Raw genomic sequence first — 25,512 nt, forward strand, 5'->3', positions numbered from 1 at the left:
TACCAAGGGGATCCAGTAACAAACAAAAGATGAAAGTTGTGAGGATGTGGGAGAGAGAGGACAGAAAGAGTCAGGAGTTCCAAACAGTTGTTGACAAGATTGTAAGCAAAGCTAAAACCACATGGAAAACAAGGCCCCAAAAGAATGACTTATATGTGAGAAACTAAAAACATAAGATACAGTAAAGGAATGTCAAGTTCATGTAGGCATGTGCATGCTGGAAGAGTAAAAGAATTGTGAATGTTAGGGACCCCTAAATCAGGTTTCAGGTCATAGTCTTGGGCAGTACTTCTCAATGGAGATGTCTAGTCTTTGTTGGCTCCAAGTCCAGTGAAATTTTCAGGGCGTGTGGCCTGCTGGGACACAAATGCTGGGAAGGTCTCAGGCAATCAATGACCCCTGGAGAGAGACATATAGGAGGAAAGTCATGGGAGTGAGAAATGTATAAATGAGAGAACCCCAGAGCCAACGAATCTAGGAAGAGGGGTTGAGAGGTAGTACAGCCAGGAAGTCACTTTCCTTGCACCTAGCTGACCCTGTTTTGATCCCCAGCATCCTATATGGTCCCTGAGCACTGCCAAAAGTGATCCCTGAGAGTAGAGCCAGGAGTAATTCCTGAACAATGCTTGTGTGGCCCAAAAATCAAATGACAACAAAAAAGAATCTAAGAAAGCGGCATAGAACAGATGATCTCTCTCCTGAGAAGAATCCACATAGTTGACATCTTGATTTGAGGCCTTTTGGGTTTTGTTTTGTTTTGTTTGCTATTGTTATTTCTGGCTTGGGAGATATACCCAGCAGTGCTCACTAACTATTCTCAGTCCTGTTCTAGCAGGTTGCTCTTGGCAGTGCTATGGGAACCTTGAAGTATCAGGGATCAAACCCTGCAAAGCCCATAGAGCTATCTCTGCAGATCCAACACCTTGATTTCAGACTTCTAACCTCCAGAACTATGAAAAACTAAGTATATCTTATTTTGAGTTCCTTAGTTTCTGGTGTGTGTGTGTGTGTGTGTGTGTGTGTGTGTGTGTGTGTGTGTGTGTGTGTGTGTGTGTGTGTTAGAGGCTTGGTATTCATTGTCTTTCATTTCTAGCCACGTCTAGCAATGTCTAGCCACAACCCCAGTGTCTCACTGTTTTACAGGTACAGTGATGCTATGATTATCCAATACATTTCCCTTCCCTCCCCCCCCCCTTTTTTTTTACAACAGATAAAGGCAGTTTAAGAAATTTGTCCAGGTTGAGGGGTAGAGTTCAGCATTCATGAACTCTCTAACCCACGGGAGACTGTTGGAAGTATAAGGACACTTACAAAATTTCCCTGTTGTCTGCTTAAAAGACTTCACTTTATTAATTTTTAATTGGGGGGAGTTTTGAGCTCACATTCAGTGTCACTCAGGGGCTATTCCTAACACTGTGCTTAGAGTTCACTCCTAATGGTTAGACATATAGGACACAGCCATATATAAGCACCTTTTCCCCTGTACTATGTCTTATTCCCAAATCTAGACTTTAAAGCATGCATATTTGGGGATAAACAGGGAGGTGGGAGGTGGGCTTACCATTAGTGCCCAACTTGAATATTGAAGTGATCCCTTCAGATAGATTCTTTTTTTGTTTTTGTTTTTGTTTTTTGGGTCACACCTAGCAGGCACAGGGGTCACTCCTGGCTCCATGCTCAGAAATTGCTCCTGGCAGGCTCAGGGGACCATATGGGATGCCAGATTCGAACCACTGACCTTCTGCATGAAAGGCAAATGCCTTACCTCCATGCTATCTCTCCAGCCCCCCAGATAGATTCTTAATGATAAAATCCTGGTGTGATTTATAAAAACTATTAAAATAAATGCTTTAATCAAAATTATCATACACCCTCCCAGCATTGACTTATTTTTAAAAAGCTCTAACTTACCCAAAGAGGTCAATACTGAAACACCCAAAGGTTGAATTGGGTTTGGGACACAATGAATGAAGTGGACACATGCCTTCCAGGTTCCTCTTTCTTTTTTTTTTTTTTTTTTGGGTTTTTGGGCCACACCCAGCTTAGGTGCTTAGGGGTTACTCCTCTCTGTCTGCTCAGAAATAGCTCCTGGCAGGCACGGGGGGACAAATATGGGACACCGGGATTCGAACCAACCACCTTTGGTCCTGGATCGGCTGCTTGCAAGGCAAACGCCACTGTGCTATCTCTCCGGGCCCAGGTTCCTCTTTCTTATAATGTTCTCTCCAACCTTTTCACATGGCTTAATTTCCATGAGGAGCTTCTCTCTGGTCTTTACCATTTTTCAAGCCACAGACACATTGCACACTTCTGGGCAGCTGGGAAGGGACAGGTTCAGGTTGAGCCATTGCATCTTGAAGTATAAATTTGGGGAACTCTATCAAAGGCAATGTGTGTCTGGAGCTTTGATTTGATTTCCATTATACCTCTTTGATCTGCCATAGTTGTTCATTATGTGTGAGAGCACATTTGAAAATAGTTTTTGTTTTTGTTTGTTTATTTTTGGGGCCACACCTGGAGGTACTCAGGGGTTACTCCCGGGACTGTGCTCAGGGGTCATTCCTGGAGATGCTTGGGAGACCATATGGGATGCCATGGATCAAACCTGAGTTGGCTGTGTGCAAGACAAATGCCATAATGCTGTGCTGTCACTCTGGCCCCAAGAATAGGTTTGAAACAGCATATAGAATTTATAGACCCAGGGAGAGATTTTATCCCTGACACCACAAGGCCCCCCAAGCTACCTGGCTTAACCATGGTGGGTTCCAGGTTTATGTGGTTCCCAGTGCTGAGCCAACTACTGGACCACTAGAACTGAATATCATTTAATGTGGCTCCAGAACCCCCGAATACTTTTTTGGAGGCCTGGGGAAAAAAAAAAAAAAAAGCTTAGTACAACTGACCTTATGATCAGCAATTTAGTTCCTGTAACCAAAAAATAGAAAAGTATACTCAAACAAGCACTTGTCCACAGCCCTACCTTCACAATAGCCCAAAGATAGAAACAGTCCCAGTGCTCATCAACAGAACAACAGAGGAGCAAACTGTCGCATTTTCATACAACAAAATAATATTCAACTATAAAAATAAAATAAAGTACTATTATATGTTATGATGTAGATGTATTTCTCTAGACCATTATACTGAGAGATACATTATTATGTATGTAAACATTTCAATGGCATTATTATTATACTGACCCTACCCTGATCTGCGATTGTGCCCTACCCTAGGGTGTGACCTGGCATTCTGCTCCCACCCTAGGGTGGTACCTGGTTCTACTCCTACCATTGGGTGGTACCTGATCCCACCATTGGGTAGTACCTGACTCTGGGGTATAAAAGCAAGGGTCTGTGGAAGAGGAGGGCTTTTTTCCTGGGGCTGATTCTGGGGCTTTTTGCTTCAGCCTCTTCAACAGAATAAAAGCTGTTTTCTTCAGAAGCCTGACTGCCTGTTAGCTTTCTTCCCACTGCATTCACCTCAAAACCGCTGGCTGAACAAGGTAACAGACGCGTGATCCGAGCTGGAGGAGAAAGACCTCATCCTCCATTCCTCCATTAGTCAACCCCATCAAGGGCAGTATTGCAACAACACATAAACTATTATTTGAGTTTATTTATATAAGATAATTAAGACAGGCAACACAAAGAAGCAGATTGAAGACTGGTGGTCTCTTTTCTGCTCCTGACCATCAGTTATCCCTCTATACCAATTTTTTTTGTTTTTCTGTTTGTTTTTTGTTGTTGTTGTTTTGTTTTTGTTTTTTTGGTCACATCCGGCAGCACTCAGGGGTTACTCCTGGCTCTGCACTCAGAAATTACTTCTGGTAGGCATTGGGAGACAATATGGGATGCTGGGATTCAAACCACTGTCCGTCCTAGATCAGCTGCATGTAAGGCAAATGCCCTACCACTGTGCTATCTCTCTGACCCCAAGCAATTACTAGATGTTTTTATGTACCCTTTCAGAGACATTTAAGTCTATTGACATATATCTATATATATTTATATATATAATTGTAAGAGGTTTTACATGCATATGTAAAACTGCCCCAGATGCAGCGTTCTTTGGGTACTTCTCTATGATCCCCTACTGTCCCGCAAGCTGTCTCCTATGGAGTTCCTATAGAACTTGGGTTATCATTATTCTTTCTCCTGGCCCATTCTCCACTTTGCCTTCAATACAAACTGGCATATGATCCAGGCTCTTGCCCATATAGATATGCTATTTATAGAGACATATATTCTTCGAGGGGGGAAGTGGTTTAAAAATACATTTTAGTGCTTGCTTTAGCATTACACATACTAAAATTAGAATGATGCAAAAATTAGTAAAGCCCCTGCTCAAGAATGACATGCAAATTTGTGAAACTCTTTGTATTTTTAAAAACAAACATTTCATGAATTTCAATCCAGATCTATTCCATCAGAATTCTAAAGCCTGGACCCAGGATTCTGTTTTGACAAAGATACCCAGTGATTGGTAGGGATGGTGTGGAATTCAACCATACATTTCTTTTTCCTAATTTTAGCTTGGTAGGCTTTATGGCCTTATCTCAGGTTTCAGAATCATAAGTATTATGCCTCCTCAGATAGTATCTGTTCCCACCAGTTAACTCCAACCATCTCCTAACCTTCCAGATATGCACTTCCTACGGAGGTTGACCAGTGTAGATACAAACTTCTTTAAGGCCAAGACAGGTCAGGTCTTTTTTTTTTTTGGGGGGGGGTCCACGCCCGGCAGTGGTCAGGGGTTACTCCTGGCTTTATGCTCAGAAATCGCTCATGGCAGGGCAGGGGACCATATGGGATACCAGGATTTGAACCACCAACCTTCTGCATGAAAGGCAAACACCTTGCCTCCATGCTATCTCTCCAGCCCCCAGGTCTTCTTTTTTTTCCCCCTGAGGGAATAGCCAAGTCTTAGCATCTTAAGGTCTTGCACTTCAGAATTTTACTTTTTGTTTTGTTTGTTTTTATTTTTGGGGCCACACTAGGCAGTATTAGGGTTACTACTGGTCTGTGCTAAGGGATCACTTTTGACGGTGTTCAAGAAATAATATGAGGTGTTGGAGCATGAGCTTCATGCTGGGCATAAATCTTAGAGAAAGGTAGAAGAACTTGAAGACTAAATAGTGGGGTCAATTTTACTCTTTCCTTGATCCCTCACATCATCAAAACCTATCTATACAAATGGACAGTAGGCCTTGCTAGAAAAGAGAATGAGAATATTTGGCTTTAGGAAACAGAGCATCTGGAGGCACAAGATATTCACATCAATCTTTGTCCACCACAGTACTTTCCTTCCATCTGACCTGAGCATAGGCATTGCCACAACACCCCAAACTCCACCTCTCTTGCAGAGTATTGGGTAAACCCTGAAAATTTCTGGGTTTTCTCTCTTCTCCCTCAAGGTCCTGACTAGCACACTTCTAGAGAAAACTGATTTTTTTTTTGTGGTTTTTGGGTCACACCCGGCAGTGCTCAGGGGTTACTCCTGGCTTCATGCTCAGAAATTGCTCCTGGCAGGCACAGGGGACCATATGGGATGCCAGGATTTGAACCGATGACCTTCTGCATGAAAGGCAAATGCCTTACCTCCATCTTATCTCTCCGGCCCCTACTTTCAGAGCCTTACTTTCATTACAGCTCTCATCCTTTGAGGATCTTTACTTCAGAATGTCTATCAAATGTCTAGTACCAGAGCTGTGAGTTCTGGCTGGTTCCCCTCACACTGTCACAGATGCAGCACTTCTTTAGGTACTTCTCTATGATCCCCTACAGTCCTGCAAAGTTGTTTCCATTTAAGCTATGGGACTTGGGTTATCCTTATTCTTTTACTCCTGGCTCACTCTCCTTTGCCTTCAAGACTAACAGGCATATGATCCAGGCCCTGGCCAGAAACAAGGCACATATAAAAAGGACATTGTATCTGAAACCGGGAGCCTTGACTTCTTGTGGGTGGATTTCTATCTCCCACAGCTAACTAATCATGCTCAGGGAGTCACATGGAGACCCATGACACCCCCAGGCTCATGGCCTTCCAGTTCACTGCAGAATGAACAAGATGTTTGGTACAAAGCAGTTCGCTCTGCTTGAGACCAGATCAGCCCCATGCTAGGCTTACCTTCTCTGCTGGAGAACAATCTTTCTGAGAAGTTGGCTCGCCTGTGAATTCATACATCAGCCAACTCCTAATGAGCATCATTATTTTAAGGAACCTTATTCTTGGCTGACAGTTACCAGACTGTGTGTCCTTGTGGGTGAGAACTAATGCCTAGTGAGTGTTTACAACACCATAAGGAGATTCCACACAAGCCCTATAACTTCATGATTGTAATCCTGAGCAGGGATTGTTGGTGGACATGGTTCTATGGTTCTATCCTTAGCTCAAAGACAATACAATCATTCAGGTTTCTCTAGCACTTTGGAGCAGAACTTATTTTCTGAGCTTTATATGTTGTATTTTTTGTTGTTGTTGTTCTTAGTTGGTTTGTTTTTTGTTTCTGAGTCTCACCTAATAATGCTCAGGTGTTATTCTTGACTCTGCACTCAGGAATCACTCCTGGCAGTGCTCAGAGAGCCATATGGGATGCTGGGAATCGAACCTAGGTCAGAGCTGTGCAAAGCAAATGTCTTCTTCTGTGCTATCTCTCTAGCCCCACTTTTTGTTTGTTTCATTTTGGGGCCACACCCATTGATGCTCAGGGATTACTCCTGACTATGAGCTCAGAAATCGCTCCTGGCTTGGGGGGACCATATGGGATGCCAGGGGATCAAACCGCGGTTCATCCTAGGCTAGCGCTTGCAATCTACATCTAGCACCTTACATCTAGCACCACCACTCTGGCCCAATGTTTGTTTGTTTTAAGGCCATTCCTGGAGATGCTTAGGGCTTGCTCCTGTTGCTAATGTTGAACTCCTGGAACTATATGAGGATCAAACTCAGCTCAGTCATGTGCAAGATAATTATCTTACCTGCTGTCATAACTGCTGTACTCTCTCCAGCCATTACATTTTTTTAACCTATTTGAGCTTCATTGGGATCCTAGATTATAGATATTAGAGTCAACCACTTTGCTGAGACTCAGAGAAGTTGAGTTAATGGCCAGGCCCCACCACTAGCAAATAGCAGCAACTACAATTCAAGTTCAGGTAGATTGGCTTGTTTCCTTCCAGAAACATTGACTCTGTGACCTCTTAGTGTGTGTGTGTGTGTGTGTGTGTGTGTGTGTGTGTGTGTGTGTTTCTGCATCTGTCTGTCCATGAAGGAACATACCCAGCAATGGTCTGGGACTACTCCTGGATCTGGGCTCAGGGAAAACTCCTGGCAGGCTCAGGGACCATATAAGAGGCCAGGTATTTAACCTGAGTTGGCCACTTGCAAGGCAAATGTCCTGTCCCCTGTACTTTCACTCTAGCCCCATGGCCTCTTGTTTTCATTGACACAGTTGTGCATGTAAAGCCTCAGAAGCCCACAGATACCATTACAAATCGATAGGATATGAACCAGATACAGGCCTGGCGCAGCCACACAAGTTCCTGAGGCATTCACTGAAGGACACAATGCACTGATTGATTTCTCTGTTGAGCTTTAAATGTCAGTGTGTACGTGTCCATCTCAGACCTTGGGCACAGAAATAACATGCAGAAGCACTGCAAGTAATGAGAGGCAGCAAGACAGAAGAGCAAGAGCCTAGAGCACACAGTTGGAGGGACCTCTGGGAGGGCCTTGAAGGTAGTAGGGAGTGGAAGTTGTGGTGAGCAGGAGGCGCCCTTGACCTTGAGCTGCTGGGAAGCCATTTATGGCAGGAGTAGAAACCCTGGGGAGAGCCGGGTCTTAACCTGATTTAGCATGTCTAGCTGTATTGATTGGTCACTGTTGGGAACCACTTTTTTTAGTCTAGTCTGGTTGCTTAAACACAGCTCACTGACACAAGTGTTGTGTGGAAAAGCAATGACTTTCAGCCTTGGCTCCCACCTTTCAGAATTCACTCTGAACCACTTCTATCACCAGACCCTGCCTCTCTCATCGTCCTCTATGCCTGCATACTTCCAACTGGTTGCTGATAGAGATGCTAAAAAACAGGCTTGTGTATGACACAGCTGATCCTACTGGCTCTCAAGTAGCCTGGAAAGGGGGAATGAAAAGCAAAGGAAACAGATCAGATATAAGAAAACAAAATTTCAGCTGTGTTGAATTCAATACAGAAGATAAAATTGGGCCATATAAGAGAGACTTGTGGGAGGCAGCCAAGGGGGTAGAGTAGCCAGGAGTTTCTTTCAAAGAAATGACACTTGGAACTGAACTCTGAGTGATGGGTGGAAGTGGCTATTTGAAGCTCTTTGGAGGAATCCTCAGGATTTTTTGTTTGTTTGTTTGTTTGTTTTTCTGGCTCTGTACTCAGGTATCACTTCTAGAGGTGCTTAGGGAACCATTTTATAGTACCAGGAATCAAATCAGAGTAGGCCACATGCAAGATAAGTGCCTCAACTACTGTACTCTCTCTCCGATCCCCAGCCTGAGATCTGAAGAAAGAGTTTGCATGGCAAAAGGAATAGTTGAGGTGAGGGCCTTGCAGCCAGAGCAGAGGCAACTTTTTGATCACAAGAAGGATATTGCTACAAGTGGACAAGAGGTATCATGAGGTGGGATCAGGTGGATGCCCAGTTCCTGACATAGCTTTTCCTTCCTAAGGAGCCTAGGTTAGCCATAGGTTGGCCTTTTGTCCTCTCACCCACATTCTCCCATGTGGCTTTGAGTAAGTGCCCTTACTTTTCAGTCTTAGCTTGACTCCAAGATTTTAAAGAGAAGGCTTACCCCAGCTTAGCATGAGATCAATGTAAGAAGCTAAGGAAGGAGTCTGAAAACTGGAAGATCTCAGGAACTTCCTGTTCTTCAGGGACTGCCCATGTTCCAACTTGCTACTTCTACCTATCCTAGATCAATTCCATCCCCATCCAAACTAGCCATTTCTCTGGACTTTTACTCCTTCTAGTTCAAGGGCGGCAATATCTTAACCATGTGTCAACACTAAGTAGCTCCCTCTGCTTTTTTGTTATTACTGCTTTCTATTGTTTCATTTCATTTCATTTCATTTTATTCATTTATTTTAGTTTTAGTTCACAGCCAGTGATGCTCAGGAATTGAACCCAGGTCAATCCTGTTCAGTCCTGTGCAAGGCAAATGCCCTATCACTGTGCTATCTCTTCAGCCCACCCCACCCCTGGGCCCTGGTTTTGATCCTTGGAACTGCATGGCTCTATGAGTACCACTGGGTACCCCCTTATACACACACACATAAGCCCTTACAAATGTTGGCTCTGCCATGTCCTAGCTGTCAGACATGTCTCCTTCCTAGATTTCTCCTTCCTTTGATTCCCACAGAAGACATTACAATCGAGATTTAGTATTAGAACCTGATTGAGAGGAAATCCCAGGAAGCACTATGGGAAATGAGATAAAGGAACCCCACATCAGGTGCACTAACCAAGTTTTCACACTGGGAAAGCAAAGTTCAGTTCTTGGGGGCAACTCTGAGAGTGAATGTAAACTATAGGCTAAGACTTCTGCAAAACATTTTAATAACCTGCAGTTAAAAAAGTAAAATATAGGGCCCGGAGAGATAGCACAGTGGCGTTTGCCTTGCAAGCAGCCGATCCAGGACCAAAGGTGGTTGGTTCGAATCCCGGTGTCCCATATGGTCCCCGTGCCTGCCAGGAGCTATTTCTGAGCAGACAGCCAGGAGTAACCCCTGAGCACTGCCGGGTGTGCCCCCCCCCCAAAAAAAAAAGTAAAATATAGACGCCTGAGGGGCTAACGTAATAGTATACAGTAAGACATTTGCCTTGCAAGCAGCCGATCCAGGACCAAAGGTGGTTGGTTCGAATCCCGGTGTCCCATATGGTCCCCCGTGCCTGCCAGGAGCTATTTCTGAGCAGACAGCCAGGAATAACCCCGGTGGTGACCGGGTGTGGCCCAAAAAACAAACAAACAAACAAACAAAAAAAGACATTTGCCTTTCATGTGCCCTATCCAGGTTCAATTTCCTGGCATCCCATATGGTCCCCCAAGCACTACCGGGAATAATTTTCAAGTGCAGAGTAAGGCTTAAGCACAACTGGGTATGGACAAAAACCAATATAGATAAGTAAATACCTGAGCCCCACCCGCAGAGATTCAATTTTTATTGCTCTGGAAATTGCCTAAATATTATTTCTCCCACCCACCCCCATTCCCTAAATAATCTGATCTGACAGCCTTGAAGCTGGAAATTATGGGTACAGAAGATATCTCTGAGTTGTCACTAAAAAGGGGACTTGGGAATGAGGGTGCTTATTCATCAACCCTTCACTATCTTGGGATGCAGAATTTTCCAATATCAACCCTTCACTATCTTGGGATGCAGAATTTTCCAGTATCTTCTGTGACTTGTCCTAGCACATTCCTTTGACAGCTTTACCCTCTCCCCCAACTTAAAAAAATTCTCAGTTTCTTTGTTCAGAAAACTAAAGCAAAGCCAAGCTCCCAGATGTTTTGGTAAGCAGCTTCAAAATAGAAAGTGACTGGAGGGCTGGAGTGATCGCACAGTGATACACTACACATTCGGCCAACACAGGACGAACCTCTGAGTGCTGCCAGGAGTGACCCAAAGTAAAAAAAATAAATAAATAAAGTGACTGGAAAAGGAGGACAGCACTGTTTAATCCTTCATCTCTCAATTCAGCATGAGATTTTGGGTGAATTTTTGTGAAGATTAGCAAATGTCTAGTAAATACCTGGCACATAAAAGGCACTTGGTAGCTATTCTTCAAGCCATTGCCATGAATGACCACTATACTTGGGTAGCACTTACTGTAGCACCCACCACAGCAACCACAGCAACACTTACTCAGTACTCATGGCAGTACCTACTATAGCATCCATAGCAGCACCTATAACAACACCCATGGCAGCACCATACCCAATGCAGCATCCTTGGCATGGGCTCTGTAGAGTGGGGGACCAGTGAATCCCAATTGTTGTCTCTCTCTCATTGAGTGAGGCTGGAGGAAAGAATCAATGGGTCTGGGAAGACCATCACTTAGTCCTGCCATTCTGGAGACTATCCCTGGACAAGCTAATATTTTAAAACTCAATTTCACCTGAGGACTTAACAAGAAAATACACACGCCTTGATCCCACCCCAGGAGGTTTTGATTTAATTGGTCTGGGGTAAGGTCTGGGCATTCTGGCTTTGCAACAGTTCCCCCTGGAGAATTTAACATTGCAGGCTTGGTGATTAGTTAAGGGTGGAGACTTGGCAGAGCATGAGGGGTGGGCAGAGTCAGCAGAGGTGCATTCGCATCCTTTCCTCTGTTGTCCCACAGGGTCCTGAGACTTTTAATCTCGGAGAGAGGCAGGCTTGGGGGCCTGGGTGGACCTGAGCCTTGATGCAACCCACCACTCACAGATAGAGATGACTTTTGGGCAAATCTGGCATGTGTCCTGGACTGAATCTGTTGGGACCTGAATTCTGAACAAGGAAGGACGTCATTTTTTTGGGGGGAGGTCACACCCAGCAATGCTCAGGGGTTACTCCTGGCTCTATGCTCAGAAATCGCTCCTGGCAGGCTCAGGGGACCATATGGGATGCATAGATTCGAACCACCAACCTTCTGCATGCAAGGCAAACGCTTTACCTCCATGCTATCTCTCTGGCCCTGGGACGTCTTTTTTTTTTTTTTTTTTGGATTTTGGGCCACACCCCGCGGTGCTCAGGGGTTACTCCTGGCTGTCTGCTCAGAAATAGCTCCTGGCAGGCACGGGGGACCATATGGGACACCGGGATTCGAACCAACTACCTTTGGTCCTGGATCGGCTGCTTGCAAGGCAAACGCCGCTGTGCTATCCCTCCGGGATAGCATTTTTTAAAGGCCACATGGCAGGTTTCTTCTCAGGTCCTGAGCAGGCAGAGACGTCATTTTGTAAGAACCACATGGGGTAAGCCACATGTTAGGTCTTCATAAGCCTATTTCTATAGACTCCACCTCAAGCTACCTGGCCATATCAGGTAGCCTGTCAGGGAAGGACAAGAAAGCAATAGGAAGGTACCCCTAGACAAGAGCCAATCATTTTAAGGATCATCAGAAAGCTGAAGCCACTTTATATCCCTTCCCTATATAATCTTTATCATCATGAACTTGGGCGGGGCTCAGCTCCTTTGAGGGGTAGCCCTGGCTGGCCAGAGTGAGGGTCTTGTTGGCAGACGGATTAAAGTGTTAAACTTTATAGTCAGTACAACCCTGGAGCCCTCCCTAAGTAGCACCTATTCTCTCCTGTGGCAGGAGCAAAGGCACAGAGACCCTAGTCTCAGTCCTCTTATCCCTGCTCCCAGAGAACCACCCACACCCACAATTTCTGAACTGATGGAAGCTGGTCTCCTTATAATGGGAAGAACATTTCCTTCTGAAATGGGTTAAGGGGTTTCAGTAAGAGTTTCTGAAAGAATCTTAAGAAAGCCTTCTGAGCTAGGTAGAGATTAATATGCCCATTTAATAGTGAGGAAGGTAAGTGAGCCTCTATGAGGTTCCATGCTGTCAGGGTGGGAGGTCCATCCTCACCATTAATAAAACTTACAGTAGTTCACACATCTTCTGTGTCTCATAAGGGCCAGAACTCCTCCAAGAACTAATTTGCTCACTTAATCCTGACACAGTTCCTGTGAGGCAGATATTATAGTTTTCCCCATTTCACAGTTGAGGAAACTGAGGCTTGGGGAGATAAGGCCACTTGCCCAAGGTCACACAGTTGTGAGGCCAGGATTATGACCCAGGCTGCTAGCCAAAAACCCAGCCAAAGATCCATATTAGGCCAAGGCAATTTCCCAGCCACAAAGTCCAAAGAACAGTTTATCCTCAATTTACCCTTCCCCCAAAGCCTAACCCTTAACTATTTTTAGTTTTGTAGATAAAAAGAGGCGTGACTCAGGGAATCAGCACTCCCTATTCTTTCCCTTAAAAAAAACAAAAACAAAAACAAAAAAAACAACACTTGTGATGTGCAGACAAAATGATTGCTTTGAGGACCTGAGTCCATCGTTTTCCAACCCCAGCTTGTTGCTAGTTTACCGACCCATCAGACTTTGTTGTTTGATTGGTCCTCAATAGTGAAACCAAATCTTCACAGTTAAAGGCTCCTCTTTCGTAACCACATTAGCCAGCTCTCATCATCCTCATTACATTCTCACAGTCTAATGAACACAATATCATTATCTCCCTGAAATCAAAGACAGTGAAGATCAGAGCGGCCACACCACAGGTAAGGATCAGGCTTTGAGTCCCGTCCTGGCCTGCCTGATTCTGCAGCCCTTTCTGGTCCTTCGCCCCAGCCTGCTCTTGGGGCCCAACATCCTTTCCACAGACCCACCCGGTATGGGCAAGTCCTGGCTCTCTCCTGGCATTTTCTTGAGGACTAAAGTCCAGGCCTAAAAAGTAGACTCTGCTAGTGGGGGGTTAGCCCCACTGGAACCAGGGCCTCTTTTCCCAGGATCCTGCAGGAATTCACATAGCAGACTAGGCCCAATCAGTACAGAAATGGTACCTTTAAGCCCACAAAGAATGGATCTTGTAAGTCTCAGGGTGGCCTGATGTTTCTCTTTGGCATCTTATTCATTTTTGCCATGTTTGGGGGGAGAAGGAGGCCTTGAGGACATACCTGGCCTTGCTCCCAGTTCTGGACTTTAGAGATTTTATGGGGTGCCAAGGATTGAACAGTGGTCTGGCTGCATATAAGGTAAGTTCCTTATTTCTCTTTGACCTTTATCATTTTTGAAAACAAGGCCACAGGAAGGATTTGTCTTGCTGGTGTGAGCACCTGGTGTGAGTACTACCTGTCTCAAGCGCCTGTCAGCTCCTTGGAACACACTAGCAGGGAGAGTAGGCCGCTACCATTTTTCCTCTCCCAGATCAGGGCCTTGATCCTTTGAGAAAGTTTAGGGCAGCTGCTTTGTGCTGAACAAACACGGTTGCCAATCGGAGCACTTGTAATGAGGCAAAGGATGCTAAGTTAATTGGATGTGGTTAACAGTGTCAGGAGGGGGTGGGGTGCCTCAGCATCCATCCAGCCTGGGATGAGAAAAGGCACAGGCAGGCCAGCCCAACATACAAAACAATCAGCACAACCTGTGTGAGAGAATCCCTTGCTCTTAGCTCCTGCCTGAGACATCAAGGTACCCACGATGGCTTCTGACAGCACTTCTTTTCTGAAATTGAACTCCCAGCCTTTTAGCTTTGAACCTTGGACTTCCAGGTGCCTCTGTCCCTGTTCATAGGGGCTACACTACAGCTTTGATGATAAGAATGAACGGGAGCAGCGTCCACTTTCCTGCTGAGCTTCAGGGTCAAATTACAAAGGCGTCCGGAGAAGGCCCCATATCTTGACTGTACATCCTACTTCCTGACTGACTGGATGGGACAGGCCAGTGAGGAGTTCCCCAGCTGTGGATCACATGAAGTCAAGTGTGTGCAGGCAGCAGAAGATAGAGCTGTATAGAGCATGTACCAAGAAAAGCAGAGGGGGAAGAGAACAGAACACCTGCTACAGGACCAGAGTTAGATTCTGACTCTACTACCAATGAGCTGTTGGAACCTGCATAGGTTTCACCATTCTTTTTTGTATGTTTGTTTGTTTGTTTTTGGGGCCACACCCATTTGACGTTCAGGGGTTACTTCTGGCTATGCGCTCAGTAATCGCCCCTGGCTTGGGGGACCATATGGGACGCTGGGGGATGGAACCGCGGTCTGTCCTACGCTAGCGCTTGCAAGGCAGACACCTTACCTCTAGCGCCACCTTCCCGGCCCCTGGTTTCACCATTCTTGAAGCTCAGTGTCTTCAACTGAAGGATTCCAGGACAAACAGCCACTCATGACCCATGGTCTCCATCACTGGGAGGAGGCCAGTGTTTTGCAAACCGTTCCAGGGTTTAGGAATCTTTGCATGAACCTTACATTGTTTGGTGAGAGAAAGAACAGCTCTCAGAAGACCAGTGCAATAGTATAGAAGTTAAGGCATTGCCTCGAAGGTTTGATCATCGGCGCTCCACATGATTCTCCAAGCATTGCCAGGAACACCTCCTGAGCACAGAGCTAGGAGTAAGCCCTGAACACTGCTGGATATAGCCCCAACAATAGCTCTCACACTTACGTGTTTTATGGTTTTCCTCATGAACAGAGAATGAATAGTCATTAATAAAATTTATTTAGAGCAGTCACTGAATTTATAGGGTTGTTGGATATTTGGGGGGGGGGGCTTTTGGGAGCCACACTCAATAGTTCTCAGGGATTTCCCCTGACTTTGCTTAGGGGTCACTCCTGATGGTGCTCAGATCATATGCTGTTGGGGATGGAACTGGAATCAGCCAAATGTCAAGCAAGAACCTTACCAATTACACTATCTCTCTGGCTCCCATTTTATCTATTTTTAGTTAAAAATAAAAAAACGCCTTTTTAATTATGATTTAGGCAACATGGTTACAATAGTGCTATAAATTATAATAACGTACAATTTTTACCATACCCAGTTATCATCACTGTCCCTAAATGCTATTTTATCTATTTTAGTTATTAGGAAAAGTGGGTACCATACCCAGTAGTTCTCATAGTTTATTCCTGGCTCTGCACTCAAGGATCACTCCTGGGGGTGATCAGGTGATCATATGGGGCACTGGGGATCAATCTGAGGTTAGCTGCATGCAAGGCAAGTGCCCTACCCACTGTATTATCTCTCCAGCTCTCCACACCAAATGTTTCTTTATTTAAAAAAAATGTGGTTAAATATCAAAACAAAAAATCTACCTCTTTTTCATTTTTCTGCTATAACTCAGTGGTATCAAGTACATTCAGGTTGTTATAACCATTCCCTTATTAGTCTTCAGAATGTTTTCGTCATTCCATTTTGAAACTTTATCCATTGAACAACAAATCTCCACTTATCTCCTCAACCTCCAAAACCATTGGTCTTTTTCTCATTCTGAAACACTGAAAAAGACAACGCCTCTTCTTATGGACTGAATTGGGCCTGAATTAAACAGAAACCCTCATCTTTTAACTCCTAAACAGATTTAACTCATGAACAGATGAGGAGTGTTGGACAGAGGTGAGCAAAACTCCTGCTCAGACTAATGAGTGTTTTCTTTTTTTTTTAAGTTTTTTTTATTGTCTTTATTTATACAATTTGATTACAAACATGATTGTAGTTGGGTTTTAGTCATATAAAGAACACCCCCTTCACCAGTGCGACATTCCCAACACCAATGCCCCAAGTCTCCCATCTCCCTACCCCACCCCACCCCCGCCTGTATTTGAGACAGGCTTTCTACTTCTCTCATTCTGAATGAATGTTTTCTAAAATCCAGATCAGGGAGAAAATCAAACTGCTCACTCATTCTTACCCCTGAAATGAAGATAACTTATATTCACTTTTTTTTTCATACAAGATGGAAATTAGGAAGTGGAATCGACAAAGAGTTAGCAGATGGGGCCAGAGAGATAGCATGGAGGTAAGGTGTTTGCCTTGCTTGCAGAAGGACTGTGGTTCAAATCCTGGCATCCCATATGGTCCCCCAAGCCTGCCAGGAGAGATTTCTGAGCATAGAGCCAGGAGTAACCCCTGAGCACTGCTGGATGTGACCCAAAATCCAAAAAAAAAAAAAAAAAATTAGCAGATGATAGCCAGTGATAGTACAGTGAGTAAAGCACTTGCCTTATGCGTAGCCTACCCCAAGCCTCCTGAGCACTGCCAGGAATGATCCCTGAGCACAGTGCCAGGTATAAGGTCTGAGCACTGACAGGTATACCTCTCCCCCAAAATAACAACACAAACAAAAATCAACAAATAAAGAGTTAGCATGGGGGTTGGAGAGATAGCACAGTGGTAGGGCATTTGCCTTGCATGCAGCCAACCCAGGACGGACCCCGGTTGGATTCTTGGCATCCCATATGGTCCCCCAAGCCTTCCAGGAGTGACTTCTTATTCTTTTTCTTTTCTTTTCTTTTCTTTTTTTTTTATATTTTACTATTTTTTGTGGGTTTTTTTGTTTGTTTGTTTGTTTGTTTGTTTGTTTTTAAATCAGAAGTAATCTAGGTCTGACATTTGTAAGACTTGGCATTTGCTCAGTATATAAGGTTCAAAGTTTCCTTTTCTTTTTTTGTTTATTTTCTATTTTGCATTTTTTTCATAATATTTAAGTTTTTCGATGTTTAGATATTTTTCTTTGATGAAGCATGAGTTTCTATTTGTGGTCCCTGATCAATTTAGACAGTTGGAGCACCAGTGGCACTTTTCACTGCTTTCTGGGTAGCCTCTTTCGCTTGGTGGGCTTGCAGTACAGCTACAGCTTTATCAACTTTAGAACAGAGAGACTCCGGAGACTCAAGCATATGAAGAAGTTCTGAATTGTCAATCTCCAATAACATGCCAGTGATTTTACCAGCAAGAGTAGGGTGCATGGCCTGAATGAGAGGAAAGAGCTTTTCACCCAACATTTGCTTTTGCTCTTGAGGAGGGGAAGATGCCAACATGGAAGTAGTCAAAGGCTTCTGACCTTGTACATGGACAGGGGGCTGCTGCATGGTGACCTGTGGCTGCGCATTGAGATGCTGCTGAGGGTTGCGCATGCCTGCGGCATACTTAGACTGAGGGACAGTGCGAACAGCAGGAGTGGCAGCAGCGGCTCCGGCAGCAGGATGTGGGCCCATGCTCTGTGTTGATGTGTTAGCAAAACGTTGCATGGACATGATTTGCAGAACTTGGGAAGAAGCTGGCCTCATCGTACTAAATGGTGGTCTAGGAGCGGCTGGGCGGATAGCACCGGGCATGTTCTGGAATGGATGAGGTCTGGCACCCTGAGCAGTCCAGCGTGGACTTGGTCTTAGGTGAGCAATTTGGCTAGGAGGATAGTATGCAGCTCGGTTCTGGGTCTGTGGGATAGCTACATGAAGGAACCTGAAGGAGGAGCTGGCTGGTACGTGTTGATGACGGGGTTGGACGCTGCTCGCTCGCACACTTGCCATTCTCTGCATATACTGGTTAATAAGGTGGGCCTGGCGCTCTTCTTTGCTGTGAGATAAAGCTACATACAATGGCTTGGTGGCCACAATTCTACCATTCATTTCTGTGACTGCTTTAGTGGCTTCTTCTGGGGAGGAGAAACATACAAAACCAAACCCTTTGCTGCGACCACCCTCCATCATAATCTTTGCTCTAGTAATTGTACCAAATGGAGAAAACTCTTTCCGGAGACGTTCATCATCAATGACATCATCAAGATTTTTCACATAAAGGTTTACACCCTGGTATATGGTGATATAATCTTGCTTCAACTGTTCAAATTTGCTCTTAAGTTCTGTCTGGCGCTCCACTTTTTTCTGAGCCCGACCAACAGGAGCGGCTTCTAAGTTCAGAGCCATGAGTGACCCCTGAATGCTGCTAGGTGTGACCTAAAAAAAAAAATTAGCAAAGATGTCAGAATGTGGTTTTCTCTGTGGGTTGGGCAGGGTCTGGAGTAGCCTACTGGAGAACAGGAAATGTTCTCTCTCTTCATCTACTGGTTGGTACATAGGTGTGGACATATATAAAAACTCACTTGTTTGCTTAAGGTTTGTGTAATTTGCTACATGTCTGTTATACCCTGAATCACACTGTTTCCAAAGGGAAGGAACCAAATGAATGCAAATAAGATCACAGGCAGGAAAAGGGCTTGTCTTTTTCCAGCAAGGTTATTAGTTCAGGGTAGAATTTGCTTGTACAAGTGGGGCAGGATCTGTACTCTACTGAAATAATGCTAGGTAATGGACCATTTGTTTATGCCTTTGTTAATGAAAAACAGCATCTTCTTGGAGCCAAGCCCTGGGCAAAGCCCTGGAGATACAGAGAAGACCCCTGGCACCATAGACTTGCATCCTCCCTCACTGAGGGACTGACACATGGTCAAGTTCTACTTTACCTCATCTAAATGGCTCCCACTGCAATCTCAGCTTATTTCCTCTCCTTCTTTCTCAGCAAAGGTCATCTACAAGATTCTCAACGGGCACATTGTAGAACTCTAGCCAAATGATCATTAGTAGGGAATAATCCTCTTTGTCAGGCAAAAACAATCTCTATTGCTTTAGGAACCTGTCCAGTTTCAAGCCCTCTGATCAAACCACCTGGGTTTAACCCTAACAAGGTTAGTTCTCATTTATCTGCGTATGTCTCAGCACTTCTTGACGTTAGAGACCTGCTATATTCATCTGTGCATTGATTATGTTTATGGCTACCTTCTAGCAAAATGCCTGGTGTTCATGAAGCTCATTCAATGGTTTATTCTGTATTCCTGAGTGCAGAGCCAGGAATAAATTATGAGCACCACTGGGTATGGTGCCCCCACTCCTAATAACTAAAATGAATAAAGTAGCATTTGGGGCAGTGATGGAGGGTCAGGAGCACTTTGATGGTGACTGGGTACGGTAAAATTGTACATTATTATCACTTATAGCACTATTGTAACCATGTTGGCTAGATGATAATTAAAAAGGCGTATTTTTTAACTAAAAACTAAAAATTTGGGCCCAGAGAGATAGCACAGTGGTGTTTGCCTTGCAAACAGCCGATTCAGGACCAAAGGTGGTTGGTTCGAATCCCGGTGTCCCATATGGTCCCCCGTGCCTGCCAGGAGCTATTTCTGAGCAGACAGCCAGGAGTAACCCCTGAGCACCGCTGGGTGTGCCCAAAAACCAAAAAAAAAAAAAAAAAACCAAAAACTAAAAATTCAATGGTGAATTTGTAAGTGGGTAGAACCAAAGAGATAGCTCAGAGCTATATCTGAACACATGCTTTGCATGCAGCATACCAGGTTCAGTTCCTAGCACTGTGTGGTCCTCCCACCCTCACCATAGAAGTGACCCCTGAACACTGAGTTGTGAGTAGCCCCTGAGCACCATCACCTGTGGCCCCAAAACAAACAAGTCAGTGTAAGTGGGTAGATGGGAGGAAGAACAATTAGTCCTGAGTGTTTTAGTTACAATCTGAGGGTCATACAGCAATGACTGGAATGCAAATGACACTTGTCCTCACACATAGGCCCTTGTCCTTCCCTAGCAGGCAACAATTACATTATAAAACTTCCTGGGCCCGGAGAGATAACACAGCAGCGTTTGCCTTGCAAGTAGCCGATCCAGGACCAAAGGTGGTTGGTTTGAATCCTGGTGTCTCATATGGTCCCCAGTGTCTGAGCAGACAGCCAGGAGTAACCACTGAGCACCGCCAGGTGTGGCTCAAAAAACAAAACAAAACAAAAAAACTTACTTGTCTATACCCTTAGGTGGAGTTGATTTATAACAAGCAAAATACAGAGCTTCAATTTTTTTGTTTCTATTATTCCTAGTGATGAACAAGACCATCATCCAAAACATTAGCAATTACTTGAAGGTGCGTGTTCCAAAATTTTAGAGATAGTTGTTTTCTAATTCAATAAAGGGTATTTCTGCCAGCAGGACCTAGCAGTGCTGGAGTTGATTTAGAAGTAGAATCGATCTCTCAAGCCTCATTTTCCTTTCCTTCAGCACCCTGTCAGGCACCTCAGGCCTGAGCCAGTTCCCCTCCATTTCCTTCACGTATAATGTTATACTTTTTATTCCAATAGATTAATCTCTGCCTCATTACCTCATTCATATAGAGGTGGAAGAGAGAGAGAGATTTGCCTTTTCCCTTGGGAGCGATCATGCATATTTCCATAGATTTCATTCTATTTCTGCCTAAAGACATAAATTATTTATTCTTGAGAAAGACTCCTAAGCACTGCTCAGGGCCCAAAGGCTATTCCCAGGGAAAGTCAGCCGGCCAGACTGGACAATTCAATGCTAGGGCCTGAAATTGCAATACTGTTCAGGTCTTGCAGACTATAGTGGGATTACCAGGCTATCCTGGTGGTACTGGGATACCTGGTGTACTGCGTGGAGGCTATATCTGATGATCTTGAGGGGGAGAATGGAGTGCTGCAATCAAACTGGAGTGCCAACTTGCAAAGAATTTACCCCCTGACTTCTATCCCTAGACCCTTTCCTTAACATCTTATATATAGGGTCATTCTCAATGATGCTTTGGGAATGAGGTGTTGCTGGGGTTTAAACTCAGAACCTGAAATGCATTTGGTGTGTGTTCTAACACTTGAGCTATCTCCCTGGTCGAAGAATAGTTTTTGCAAAGACTGATTCCAAACTTACATTCTTATTTCTTTAGTTTTAAGCAATAGATGGAATGATGGGCATCTGTGAGGATTTCTACTGTGCCTGGCATAGAGTAAGGAGATCAAGTATCACTTGCTAATGATGAAGAGTGGCCATTACATTGAGGATCAAACTAATATGCCTGGCAAAGGCTGATGTCACCCTCAATCTTACTAGCCACTAAGGTGACAAATCTAGTTTCCCATCTCTTGGGTTTTAGGTCTCTTCTCAAGTAGCTTAAGTAGCTAGCTGAAACAGATCAGAACATTGCCAGAGAAAAGGAAGATACTCTTTCCTAATTCCAACAAAACCCCATAGCCTCTGCTGTCCTTTCTTTCTCTATTTTTCTGTCCTATTACTTATGTAAGAATATAATCTAATTCTGAAATCTGGATTTCAAGAACTACTTGAGCAGGAACTGAACTCCCTCACCCTCTTAATATGTAAAGTTTCTCAAGGGATTTGGATGTCCTTTTATTAATTTTATTTTGTTTTGAGACCATACTCAGAGATGCTTATGAGCTATTTGTGGTTCTGCTCTCAGAAATTACTCCTAGTGGTGCTTGAGGGGCTAGATTAAGTTTCAGGGACTGAACCTGGATAAGCCAAAGGCAAGTCTCTGGCACCTATGTGCCTTTGAGTAACCAGCAACCTCACCACAGGAAGTCAGGTGTTGGCCTTTCTTTGACCAGTTCTTGTTTGGTCAGTGTGACATATTTATCAACATGGCTGCAACAAGAGTTCCCATCCTGTGTGTTCCTATGATGTAGCATTAATGATTTTGCCATTGATTTGAGATGCAGCTGGTAACTCCATGGGTCTCAGCTCTGTGTTTGGGGGTTCACTCCCTATTGATGCTCAGGCAGTTCTAGAAATTTAAACTGGGTTCCCTGAATGCAAAGCTCAAGCCCCTGATTCTCCCACTGAGAATTGCAGTCTATATTTTCTCCACTTGAATGCAGGCCGACAGTAACGATGGCAGAAGTAACATGTTTTCCTTCCACCTGGTTCTTTTGGAAATCTCACTCTTTGGAACCCAGCTGGTGTTCTGTGAGGAAGCCCAGAGAACAGGGAGAGGTGTCTGTAGGTGTGTGGGTGTCAGTGACAGCTCCTCTCTGAGGTCCTAGCCAACAGGCAGCCTCACTTCAAGTTGCATTGCATGCAGAAAGCTTTTTATTCCTTTGTTTGGGGGAGGAGGACATACCTTACAGTATTCAGGATCTACTCCCAACTTTCTGTTCAGGGCTCACTCCCAGTAATGCTTGGAGGAACTAGACAGTGCTGGAGATCAAACTTCACCTTCTTACAAGCAGAGCTTGAGTTCAACCCTTTGAGCTATCTCCTCCAATTCAAAGAAAATCTTGTTGATTTGTTTTGGAGCTATGCTAGGCAGTGCTCAGGGCTTTCTCCTGGCTCTATGTTCAGGGATCACTCCTAGTGGTGGTTGGGGATTCACAGTACCAGGGATAGAATCTGGGTTAGCTGTTTCAAGTCAAACACTCAAATAATGTCAGCTCTTGCTAGGATAAGACTACAGCTACCCGAGGAATCTTGAATGACAACCTCTTCACCCATTCCTGTTAATCTAGAGAATCCCAGGAGAGAGTAGTAAAAACAGTTGTTGCTGTTTTAAGCCAGTCCTTTGGGGATGAATCATTGTGCAGCAATAGATCACTGACACAGGAAAAAGGAAGATCTCCAGCAACATTAACACCTTCCCAATCGAAAGATAGCTCACATTTGTACAAAACTCACATGTATGTGAGTATTGGCAGCCTTGGCCTCAGTCTCCCTCAGCAGATATTTGGAAAGATGATGGGATAAAAATGAAACAATATTCATGAAGGATTTACCTTATAAAACAAAAGGCATCTCTTACCCTTGATACAGCTAAAAATAAATGTCCAGAGAAGTTCCATGATTTGCTACAGTCACATGGCTAGTATGCATGAGTGCTGCTTATAAAGTGAAGCCTAGATAAGAATTTATGGCCTTCAACAAACATATATTAAAGACACATTAGTCAAATGAATGAATAATGAACAAAGGAAGGTACTCCACCTGCTATTTGCTTTCCTGGTGAGCCCTAGAACAAATGGAAAACCTCACTGGACAACTGTGTGGTTGCACTTTTTCCAGGCAGAGAGAAGGGAAACAGTTCCAGGAGCCAAGACAGGGACCCCACCGTGGCTAGTCTCCTGAACATCCCCACTATGACTAGTTTTCTGGCTTCTTGCTAGTGGGTATCACACCTTGTTCTCTTCCATATTCAGGGCCACCTATTCTGGTATCAGCCTTCTCAAAGGTGCAGCTCCCTGTCTGGATTCCTGGTTGCTCCATAGGCCGACCCTTCATAGGTTCCTCTGCTAGCGGTGCCATCCCTATTGCCAGTTCCTAGGGGAGAATCAATGTCAGTGATTGCCACCCAGGGGAAGAGCTAGGTAGAAGCAGCAGCTTCTCTCTGTATCTTTGTCCTCTCTAGGCGCAGCTGGACTCAGATATAATCTCATGTGAGGAAAGCCTTGGGCCCTACATTCTCCTACCTTTTTTATTGGTTTGTTTTTGTACTCAGGGCTTACTTCTGGCTTTATGTTTAGATGTCAGTCACTTTTTTTTTTTTTTTTTTGGTTTTTGGGCCATACCCGTTTGACGCTCAGGGGTTACTCCTGGCTATGTGCTCAGAAATCGCCCCTGGCTTGGGGGGACCATATGGGACGCCTTGAGATCGAACCACGGTCCGTTCCTTGGTAGAGCTTACAAGGCAGACACCTTATCTCTAGTGCCACCTTCCCGGCCCCAGATGTCAGTCACTTTTGGTGATGCTGGATATATAACTGAGTCCAGTCCTTTGAAAGTCATTGATTTTGAAAGGTCATTCATTTTATTTGTTTGTTTCTTTGGCTGTGGGCCACACCCAGCAGTGCACAGGGATTACTCCTGGCTTTGCTCAGGGTGTCTTATGCGATACCAAGAATCAAACCAGAGTCAGCCTATGGAAGGCAGATGTCTTAACCCTTGTACTATCCTTCCAGTGCTTCATTCCCTTTCAAATGCTCTTTTTTTTTTTTTTTAACCCCAGAGAATCACATTATTTTCCAGGAAAGAGGGTGAAACAAATATGAAAAGGAGCTCACTTACCAGGAACTGATGGAACACAAGCTCTGTCTAATGTGCATCCATTATCTCAGTTCATTTTAATAAATTTCTGCCAGACATCCTTACTTAAAGATGGAACTGAGGTGCACAGAAGTTAGCTTTCCCAAAGTGTCACCATTACTTGATTTCAAGGCTTGCTACCCAAGCTCAGCCAAACCTGGACCACTCTAAAATCAGAGCTCTGTTCCTCATTCCTGAGAATTAGAATTGTCCTGCTCTAAAGGCAATAGGACCTAGGCAGGGCCAGGAAAGAACCCCATTTCCACCTCCAAAGACTGCACATATTGCTAGGGCAATCAACACTGACAAAGGCCACAGGCCTTTCACTTAATCAAAGTACCAAGCCAGCTACCCACCACCTCAACCCTAGGTCCTGGAGCTCAGAGAAACCCTCAATCCCTGAGTTCAGAGCTATACAGTACTCACTGAGTTTGAATCCTGGCTCCTAGAATAATTATGTTCTCTATCTAGGAGCCACTAGTCCTATTCTTGTCCCCATGTTTTCTCCTTGCCTCTCAGTCCCCATTGTCAGAATAGGGCTGCTGGGAACATTCACATGCAGATTGAGACCTCAGCATGAGGAAAGACTCAGGAACTGGAAAGTTAGCTATTGGTGCTATTTCTGGTTTGAGCTAAACACAGCCTGAGCCCACATCCTCCCCATCCAGAAAGAACTCTTCTGAGGGCCTGGAGCATGCAATTCAGGAGAATACTCTAAACAATTCTGTTGGCACTCTCACCTCAGCCTGGAGAACAAGGCAGGGACTCCTGGGAAACCTTTCCAATCTAGGAGGAAAACAGGCCCAGTGTGGCCTTCTATCACCCAAACAAGCTGCTCCCCCATTTCACTTGACTTGATACAAACTGGTTCCCCACCTTTAGGTCTCACCTTGAACCCTCAGATCTTTGCCTCCCATTGCCTGTGCCTGGAGGGAGGACAAATACCAGGAGAAGAGACAGCTGCTCATTATCTCCTCTCTGCCCCTCCATTAGGCTATGAATCACCTCCTGAGCCCAGACTTGACAGCTAAGGGGGTGGGAGGTTAGGAGACCTCATTGCTCGGTTCACTGGGTTCCTGGCATTCAGTGTCAGTGAATCCTTTCCCCCTAAGGA

At 44.6% G+C, this 25,512-nt stretch overlaps 1 protein-coding gene, 1 non-coding gene and 1 pseudogene across 2 annotated transcripts in view; 1 reads left to right on the forward strand and 2 right to left on the reverse strand.

The window, feature by feature from the left end:
- Positions 1-25,512, reverse strand: part of PIGS (phosphatidylinositol glycan anchor biosynthesis class S) — a 1,033,024-nt gene that overhangs the window by 416,406 nt on the left and 591,106 nt on the right. The gene's annotated exons all lie outside the window — the stretch shown is intronic.
- LOC126029718 (U6 spliceosomal RNA) lies at positions 4,281-4,384 on the forward strand. The gene has a single exon (XR_007503041.1). It is a non-coding gene; the product is annotated as a U6 spliceosomal RNA (small nuclear RNA).
- Positions 17,292-18,446, reverse strand: LOC126030828 (polyadenylate-binding protein 1-like; annotated as a pseudogene).

This window comes from Suncus etruscus, chromosome 1 (assembly GCF_024139225.1).
Source record: "Suncus etruscus isolate mSunEtr1 chromosome 1, mSunEtr1.pri.cur, whole genome shotgun sequence".
NCBI classification, from domain to species: Eukaryota; Metazoa; Chordata; class Mammalia; order Eulipotyphla; family Soricidae; genus Suncus; species Suncus etruscus.